Source organism: Chenopodium album, chromosome 11 (assembly GCF_948465745.1).
Source record: "Chenopodium album chromosome 11, dcCheAlbu1.1, whole genome shotgun sequence".
Taxonomy (NCBI): Eukaryota; Viridiplantae; Streptophyta; class Magnoliopsida; order Caryophyllales; family Amaranthaceae; genus Chenopodium; species Chenopodium album.
Window position 1 is genome coordinate 35,714,374 of NC_137844.1, and position 10,529 is coordinate 35,724,902.

Consider the following 10,529-nt stretch of genomic DNA (forward strand, 5'->3'; position numbering starts at 1 on the left):
CTGCCTTGATGTTTGAATAAACCATTATTCATCACCTTCATTAAATTCATATTCTTCAGGTTCCCAATACAAATCATCATCACTAAACTCTGAGCTCGAGTACTCAGATGCACTTCCATCATCTCCATGGTCATCCTCAATCACCAAAGCAGCTTTCCTTTTCCTCTTTGACTTACCCTTCCTCTTTGCCTTAACCTCTCCTTCACTACCAGATGCATATATTCCAAAGTGATTTACTTTTTCCTTCCTTTGTGAGATGAATGGTCCTAGGTTGTGGACTATCCTCCTCTTCAACTACATTAGTGTGTGCTTTGTTTAACCTTAGGCTCTTTTTAAGTGCCACAACTGAACTCTTCTTACTCTTTTTAATTTGCTGGGTTGAAGTGGAGTAGATTGGGCTAGTCAAGGTTGGGCTCAATAGGCTATCCTGCTGTAACAAACACTTCCGCCACTAGTGGAAAAAAGCCTATTCGTAACGGGCAAAAATAGGCTTTTCGTAACGGATAAAAATGTTATTTGTAATGGGCGCTTGTCCGTTACAAATAAGTAGTTATTTGTAATGGCAAAACAAATTCCCATTACAAATAACTCTGTTATTCGTAAGGGACAAAATTTACCTGTTATGAATAACGGGTTATTTGTAACGGGCATGATATTTTGCCCATTACAAATAACAGGTTCATTGTAACGGGCATATATATGCCTGTTACAAATAGTGTGTCCCCCAATTTAAAAAAAAAATCCAGCACATGCAGTGCTAGATCAGCTAGCTTGCACAATAATTACATCACAATCATTTTATCAATTAATTGAGAGAATAATATACTTCATATACATTATACAATCAGCAAAAGCCTACATCTGTTGTCACCTAATAACTAAAACTAAAAAAATAAAGCAAAAGCAAATTCCGAGTGTGAATCGTTGAAATGATTTTTCACTAAATTAATGTTGAATCGTTTAAATCTTCCACCATTTTTTCGAGTAGTTGCAACTTTGATCTCAAATTCCGAGGCTGCCTTAGCAACCAAATTCTAGCCTTTTGGTTCCTGCAATTTGAGATCAAAAATAAATTAATAGAAAAACATAACTCAAATCAATCAATTAAACAGTTAAAATAGAATTGTAATATTCTAGTAGAGAAGCCATAATAATAATTGGGATTGAGATTGAAGAAAGAGTATATCTATACCGTAATTAATTTACTTATATCACCAACAAAAATTCTGCCCATGACATCCCCTTGACAAACATAACTTGCATTAATCAAACAAATACATACTAGGATAAAACACAGTCTCTTCATTCGTCAACGACTTTACTCCTGATACATCTCCATTTAAAAAGAGGTCTCCTTTAGATATTATGCTCCCAATGGCTTCTTATTCTTTATCAGCAGCCTGCGTCAGAAGGCAAGCTGGTAAATTAACAAAAATGATCAATAATTAACCACTATTAGTTACGAGTAATTCCATGAAAATGCATCTGCACCTGCATGTGAACTAGAAATTATTTCTTTATTCACTCAAATGTTATGCACAAGTATCAAAGCACCCCTAGAAACTATTATTCAGCAACATAATGGTGCATAAAAGATAAATCCCTCGAGAAATGACACACAACATCTTAGAAAATGCACATATATGATGAGTGTCATTTATGGCACTCATATGGTAGCATTTTAGGATGTTTATCTTATATTTTATAGATTTTATCTTCAAATAATGCTTTAGTTTTGATCTTTTATGATTTAGTTCCTTCATTCCCTTTACTTTGCAATTTCTTGCATTTTAAGGGTATTTTTGTCTTTTCCTTTTTACTTGCTCTATTTTCTTTCTTTATAGGACTTTCTCGGCCTCGAGATTCATTTTGGAAGGCTTTCCAAGTCTTTTGGATGCTAGGGACAAGCTTTCGCATCTTTCGGTTGGCTTATGTGCAAGTTGAGAGGGCAAGCTCCCACTTTTGGCTTTGGTGCTTTCGTGCATCACCATCATCGCATGCCTTGGTCATGAACGCGCAAAAATGAAGTTTTCAAGGCTGCCCTCCTCGCGGGCATCACATGAGAGCGTCAACTATAGGGATGCATCAGAGTGCTAGGATTAAAGCTTCACGCAAAGGGGCCACGAGCTAGCAACAATGGGAGCCGCGCGCCGAGCAAGTAACAGGGATGCGCTCGCGCAGACCCCCTTGTGTGTGCGCGCAGACCCCCCTATTCGCGCGCACGGGCCTGCTGTGCGCGCGCACCATGGCTCCTTGTCCCCTTATGTTTCTTTTGCTATAATACCTTTAACCTTCCCTTTTTAGGGGATGACGTTTTTTCTACTACTTGATATATTTTTCCAGATTTAGTAGAGAGAGAAACACTTGAATACCTTATTTGTACTTCAAATTACTTCATTAAGCTTGGATTTCTTCCTTAATCAATGATAATTAGTGAGAATTTCTTCCCCTGAATTTACTTTTTGCTTGAGTACCTTTAATTTTTAAATGATTGATTTGATTGTTGATCTTTGGTTTGAAAATTTGTTTGATTTGATTTTCTTTTTTATTAAGCTTAAAATGATGATATTTGTGATTTAATTTGTTTTGTTTTTCAATTTCATTGTCTAGTGAGTAGATTAGTAGCTAGGGAGAAGGGGAAGCATGCTTGATTGATGATCTTTGCTAGTTGATGATTCTTGATTGCTTGAATTGTTGCAATTAAATTGGTTGACATAGTGGTGCATGTGATCAATTTGATTAGGAGTGATCAACCTTGATGATTAATCTAGATTGCATAGTAATTTTCAATGACATGAACCCTTGATTTGAGAATTGCTTTAATTGGTTGAATTTAATTGTGATTTTCCTTGTTAGTAAATTCATAGTGAACCCTAGCTTGACTTATAGAAGATAGCTCTTGAATTCTATTGGTTGCAACTATTGTTTTCCCTTGCAATGTTTAAATCAATTGAGTTCTTCATCGATTGGCATGATCGTTGAGCTTGCATGTGGAACCTTAATCCCTAGTGTTTATCATATTGATTTTCTTCATTGTTTAGTTGATTGAAGCTTTAGTTACACCTCAATTTACCTCTCATTCTTCGAAGTAGCTTGACTATAGGCTATAGCATTCTCCCCCTCATTTCTCGTGGTTCGACTCAGACTTGCCTTATATTAGGAGTAAGTTTGATTTTCTTAATTGTTTGATTGGTGGTGCTTTAGATTTCAACGACCTAGATTACAACACATCAATATATTTATCATAGGTGTGTAACAAGAGCTAGCCTGCCGGTTCTAAATTTATTGTTAAACCTTAGCATTCAATACAGAAGATAATGTACACACTATGAGGAGCACTGTTAAGCTTGTGAAATGCATCTGTGTGCAATCGTGCATAGTTTAAATTCTCAATCCCCTAAAAATCTGCCAAAAGAATACTACATGTATTTAATTCAGGTGTAGCTGTCAAAGGAAACAAATTTACTTAAAAAGTTTATAGTGGATCTTGAAAGGTACTGATAATATAGATGAGGTAAAATCCAGAGTCACTACTGACCCTAGTCCCTAACCTTGCCCAATCAAATGTTCTTCCACCCAGACACAATCCATTCAAATGTGACAATAAAATGAAACGTCAAACTTACATATATAAACCAAATTTAATCATCAATACTACATACTATGCTTTTTTGGAAGGCCAATAGAACCTAAGATATGGATTACTAAAACCTTATCCATTGATTCTACCAACAATACTCTTTGTTCACTTACAACCTCCATTTCTAAGTGAAGCAATTATACTGATTACAATTTTTAGATCGTTATTACAGATGGTTGTGTGGGGATCCAAAGCCAATAAACACGAACAGACACAAAAAATCAGCAAAGCTCCAATAGAAACTACGAAGTACTAATTAAGCATAGTACATATTATGCAGATCATATAAAGCAAGAGAAAATAGGAATATATTACCCTGAACCAATGACAAGAAAGTCAATTGCATTAAAGTGAAGATAGCATGCACATCACATAATAAGAGACAAAAGCTATGCTATTCATCATAAAAGAAAGTGAATTGGAATCATCGTAGTCATGTGTTATAATGCATCTGCTTCACTAGTTTCTTACTGTAGCCTATTGTTTCTGACCTTCCAATTCATTGCAGAAGGCTATTGTAATTTTCAATGAGCTTAATCTCAGAAAGAATACTAACAAAACAACACCAAAATCACTGCTACGGCGCTACCCTTCTGGTATTGGATAATTAAATTACCATCACCTGCATCGCACACAAGGAAAGACAAAGACAAAGGTAGAAAGAAGAGAAAGAGATTACCTTCTCTGTGTAGTACAGAAAAGATGTTTTCTTCTTATCAGCTTCATAAATGTTGCATTGAGAATATATCTGGGCATAGAGTAGGTTTACAAGTTAAGCTATTACATAGGCAAACTAAATTCTACAAGAAAGAAGATGATTTTAAGGTTGTAGCTCGGAACCTAAGATTCAACACTTGCACAGACAGTATAAATACCCTAAAAAAAAGATATGAGTTTGTGGTTCAAAGACATGCTAGTATATCTATATCATGTTCTTTGTAATCAAATCATTTAAAATTTATGGAAAGCATCTTTAATCCAAAGATCATACAGTAATCATGCTAAAAAAAAGTCATTTCAATCTAACAAACGAGACTAATTGATTGAAAATCACATAAATCAACAAAATCTGATACTTTGAAAGATAAGAAACACAAATCGATATAATTTCAAGATATACTAACAATTAAATGTTGTAAAAAATTGAAAGATAAGTCACAATTTCTGCGGAGAATAATAGAATTCAAATCGAAAATCAGAAACCCTTGCTTTTGAAAAACTAGAATTGACAATTTAAACAAAACAAAAACTTAAAAAACATGAAATGAGTTAAAGAGAATAGAATGAGGTTGAAGAGCTTCTAGCAGGGAACACAAAAGACCCAAAATTAGAATCAATGCCATCAAATCCAAAGAAAGCAAAGCGAGAATGAGGTTGAAAGAAGCCTATACAAACAAGCATAAAACAATAGATTTGAACAAAAAAATGCAATAAACTAGCAAAAATCATCCAAATAAAAATCAGATTAAAATCTAATACATAAAACCCCAAAATTCTACCAATTCGAATTAAATTGCTACAGATCTAGCGAAAATTCACCAAAAAAAACGCAAAATAAAAAGAAAAGATCAAATTACGTTGGGAGTTTTTGGAGCACCATCAGTGAAGACGTCAGAACTACCGCCGTATAACCTTATTCACCCACCACCGCGCTACCAGTCCTCGCACCACCACAAAAACCATCTAATATAATAGATAATTCCACCGCAATAGAGCACCAAAATAACGGAGCAAAACTAAACACCCACAAATCTAAAGATGACAATTCGAAATTTTAAAATGAAAATTAGAAATTCTAGATCTAATACAATTGAAAATTAAAACCGAACTAAAATGAAAATCAGACATTTTCTTCAAAAAAAAAAAAATGAAAATTAGAAAAATAGATTTAAAATAGTGTAGAATTACAACGAAATTTTAAAATGAATGAACAAAAGAAATTTAAATCAGTAGTGCTAAGAGAGAAGGAGACGAACTAGTGCAGTCACGCCTTGGTGAAGGAGGAAGCACACGGCACCGAGCAAGAACTGAAAGGCATAGAGAAAATGGCGTTAAGTGCCTCATCGGCGGCACGGAAAGCTCAATGAGGAGTGAAGTGAGAAGAATGAAGGGAGGAGAGAGAATATGGAGGTAGAGAGAGTGAAAGAGAAAAAATCGCCATTATCTCCTCGAAAGAGAGTAAGTTCTAGAGAGGAGAGAGAAAGAGAGTGAGTTAGAGACGACTGTAGTTTTAGGGTTTAATTATATCTAAATTTTTTGTATCGGGCAATTCTGCCCATTTCAAACAACAACTTATTTGTATCGGGCAAAATACTGCCCGTCACAAATAATGTAATTTTTGTAACGGGCATCATTTTGTCTGTTATGAATAATTTTTTCTGTACCACTATGCTACTTTAATGTAACGGACTGTTATTTTTCCCGTTATAAATAGGTTTATTGTAACTGGAAAATTATTGCCCGTTACAAATTGGGTGTTACAAATGACATTTTTTCCACTAGTGCGCATAACCTTCCTCATTTACTGTCTCCAAAAGCCCCCTTATATCCTCACTGTTCACTATTTCCCTCTTTGCTATGTTAAAAGTTTTACCCTTCTACCTATACCAAATGCTATAATACATAGGCACAAGCATATCATAAGATACAAAACCATGGATAACAGCTTCCCTAATCAAATGATGAACATCCAACTTAGACACCTTCACATCCCTCCACCAATAACACCACCCACCACACTAAATAAGCAACTGCCTATTTTTGCTAACTCTTTCGGGGACAAAACCACCCCCCATGCCACTCTCAAGCAAAGATCAACCTTGTCATCATTGTTGTTGTCCATTTTGTACCAACTAGTAAACCAGTATAAAAAAGAGTACAAGTCAATTTTCACTGAACAATTAAAGTATCATATAAAACTAATCAAATTAAGCATATTGTATCTCTAGTTTCACATCACATCACATCACATCACATCACATCACCAAGCACAAGTTCTAATTTCATTTAATCACAAGACGAAAACACCCAATTAAGCGACAAATTTAAATTTAAAATGCAGCGAAATCAGTATGTACATAGCACAATGCACCACCAACGTAATCACCCAATATAATTAATCATTAATTTCAATTTAATAACCAAAAAAACCTAATTTAAATAGCCAATACTTATACCCAATTATTTTAGGTTTTTTACCCAGTTACCAAAAGTACCCCGAAATTCACCATGAAATTGCAACTTTGATATCAAATAAACCCTAAGAAGATACAACAAATGCTATTAAAAGAAAAAAAAATTACCTTGTTTGGACCTTTTTTCGTTGAGGAAGATGGGTGGCGGCGTGACGCTATTTTCTGAGTTGTTCTTTTCGTACGAAGTTGACTGTTCTCCTCTCAAATTCACTCCTCAACCACGCAATTTAGGTTAGAATTGATAATGGTTCAAGATTTTTTAGGGTAGATAGAGATATTCGAAAGGATTGAATGCAGTAAGTGGGTAATCAATGACAGCCCATTGTGATCATACACTTAAGTATGGTGGCGTCCAAAGGGAAGGAAGCTAAAGCAAAAGAGTCGCCAACAAGTTTTAGGAACTTGTAAACCGTTCACAGGGTGAAGGTTACACCCCTTCACGATCCATGAGATAGCTAACTCCATAGTGGTCTGGAACCATGACTGGATATTAGGGGATGAAGGTACAAACCCAACCTAAAAGAGATTGAACCTGCCCTAAAAATAGGCCTCTACTTTATTCTTCTCATATTCATGTGCGCTTTCTGATTAACATACAATCAATATATTAATTCTAAACCTGTTTAACCTATGTTGATGGAATATTAATGCACAAATAAAACTATTATTGGCGATCACTTAAATTATAATCATATTAGCCTAAACAAGATTATTAATTATCTCATTAAGCGCGATTACAAGTACAAATTCCCTTTAAACCTGCAAGAGAGGGCGTGATCAAGCAATAACAATAATGTAATATCAAGCAACATAATAACAATCATCATCATAACAATATTTCTCATCAGAACATAATAATGGCAAGATCCTATGCATGATACTAACAAGATTATTAACAAATCCTAGTATGTCACTAAACATTAAAGATCAAAGCTTTATTCCTAACACGATACTAACATGATAGAAGAAAGAATAGGAAGCAACCTAAGCATGATACTAGAAAGCAATAGAGACATCCTAACATGACACTAGGAATTAAAATAATATAAGCATGCCTTTCTATATCAAAAGAATAATTAAGCAATTAAATTACTTACTTCGATGCCTCGTATATCTTTCTAATAACAAAATACTCACATAGTAACTTCAAGGAAAATATTAAATCAAACAATTAATTCAAATAATTGAAATAGGGATTTGAGACCAAACCCTCAGAAATTATCAATCTTTCACGTCTAGGGCGAAGGCAACTTCGAACTTGGCTAGGTGTGTCTAGAACTCGTGAATGCAGAATTTTGTAAAAGGGAAGGTTTAGAAAGAGGTAGAAGAATAAGCTATTACCTTGAGAGAATAGAAGATGATTGATGATTGTTGATAATTGTCAATGATTGTGTATGAAAAAACGAGGAAATACGACCCTATTTATAAAGAAAATAGTCCAGAAATGATAGAAAGAATCAGAATTTGAATCGGATTAAAACTGACCCCTATCGCCAGCGACAGAGCCCAGCACGAAACGACAAGCATCACGCATGGCGACAGGGCCTGTCGTTTGGCGACAGAACCTGTCGTTTGGTGCTTGTTAAAAGATAAAACGCACTATTGTACGGAATCCTTTCTTTAATATAATAAAACTCCGTGTTTATCAAATTTAAAACAGATTTTATCATAATAAAACACTTGTTTTATTTCAAACCAAATTCATTATTTTTCTGAAAAAGATAATTATCAATCCTAACTCTATTAGAACTCAAAATAACCTTCTAGACTACTCTAAAAAATTAGAATCAATCCTAATAATTTTAGGAATATTAACTAATGGGCCCTCCACTAGATCATTGGGCTATAAAACCATTTCAGACCCAATTTAGTACTTTGGCCATAACTTCCTCATTATTCATCGGAATTGGGCTTATAATATATCATTGGAAAGCTCTTTACGAGCTCAACCCAACTACACTAATGTTTGACCCTCGTTATGGACCAAGCTAAATTTGACTCGCTATTTTCATAAATAGAAAAGATTTTCGAAAACAGAAGGAAAGATTTTATTAAAACAACCGCATCACAAGACTTTTCACACTTTCACCTTATTCGATAATTAAGCGACGTGAAAAGTACTCATCTCCGGGTTTGGTTTTTGGGGAGACACAATTGGGTGTCTACAAATAGTATCTAGAATATTCTTGAATAATCCTAACGATATAATGGGCATCCACTAATACATATATTATACATAACACTCCCCCTTAGATGACCATTATCGAATAGTGTGCCTCATTAAAACCTTACTAGGGAAAACCCGATGGGATAAAAACCTAATGAAGGAAAAAGAGTAAAACACTTTCGTAATACGCCTTGACATGCTGCCTCGTTAAAAACCTTACCAGGAAAACCCAATGTGGGAGAAAACCATGGTAAAGGGAAAAAAAGTGCAGCGCGTATTTTCTCTCCCTGATGAATGCATAACTTGAGATCTTCCAATGTAATGAATCCGATGCCTTAGTAACTTCACACTTGTAGCTGATTAACCTTCCTTGATAGGTGATCCTCCCCTATCGAACTTGAATCTTCAAATCTTCACTGTAATGCATCATCAAAATTTTGCCTACTTCTGGAGGTCGTAAAGTAGCTATTGATAATCAAATATTGATAATATTTTATGGCAACTTGTGATATCTTGATATCATTATCTAAGCTTATATGAATTAGTAATAATATAACATAAGTAATTATTATATACTTTACTCATGGTTCTTATGGACCATAAGAATATTATTATTACTGTAATATATCTCATTACTATTCTTCTTTAGACATTTTTCATTTTAGACGAGAGTTTTCCAGTGAATACAAAAATCGATTAACTCTCACTTGGTTAAACTTCAGGTTGAAATCTCAATAACTTACTCACCAATTCTCTCTATGAATTTGATAACAATATCAACATTGTCATTTTTCTGAATAGAGAATTTAAAAGCTAGATATTTGAATACGTTGTATGTAAGTTCTTCGATAACTTTTCATGCAGGATTCATAACATGCTATTGGATTGTTATCATATAAACTTTCATCACAATTATAAGCCCATCGGAGATAAATTCTTCTTGTAAGCCTTCATCATAATTATAAACTCGTCATACCACAAACATTCACATATAACACAATTGTTGTACTGTATAGAACTAATGCATGCAATATGATATGTAGAATTCATGATAAAATATTAAACAAAATATATATGTGATGAGTAATGCATCAAATTACATCCTATACATACAATGAGTAATGCATAAATCTAAAACTCAAGCATGCACATAAATAAAAGACTAAAAAATGCAAACACTATACAGTGTGGATTTCAGAAATCCATTTTCAAATTGGACTACTAGTCCATGATAAACTTTTGATTTATTATCTTAATTTCACGTCGACATTAAAATGGACATATATTTTGGTCCTTTATTCACAAGTCCATTCCTACTGCATATGTATATTACTTATCGGTTCCATCATATACCGGTGTTATTTAATTTCGTAAGGTATAATTTTAATTTGCATGCTATTTTGACAATAATATCTGAGTACATTTCTCATTGGTACCACCATAACTTTTCTTACATCATAGGCCATCTATTATAATAATTCAGATTTCTATACCACTTCTAGGGTATTTCATACACTATAGTATTTAT

At 34.0% G+C, this 10,529-nt stretch overlaps 1 long non-coding RNA gene across 2 annotated transcripts; it reads right to left on the bottom strand.

The window, feature by feature from the left end:
* Positions 1–860: 860 nt before the first annotated feature.
* Positions 861–5,846, bottom strand: LOC145568813 (uncharacterized). 2 transcript variants are annotated; one of them, XR_014095970.1, is made up of 5 exons: positions 5,617–5,846; positions 5,218–5,392; positions 4,320–4,388; positions 1,193–1,400; positions 861–1,049 (listed from the first exon to the last, which is right to left on the bottom strand). It is a non-coding gene; the product is annotated as an uncharacterized LOC145568813 (long non-coding RNA). The 2 variants fall into 2 exon arrangements; XR_014095969.1 differs by having other exon boundaries at positions 5,218–5,846.
* Between the last annotated feature and the right edge of the window lie 4,683 nt (positions 5,847–10,529).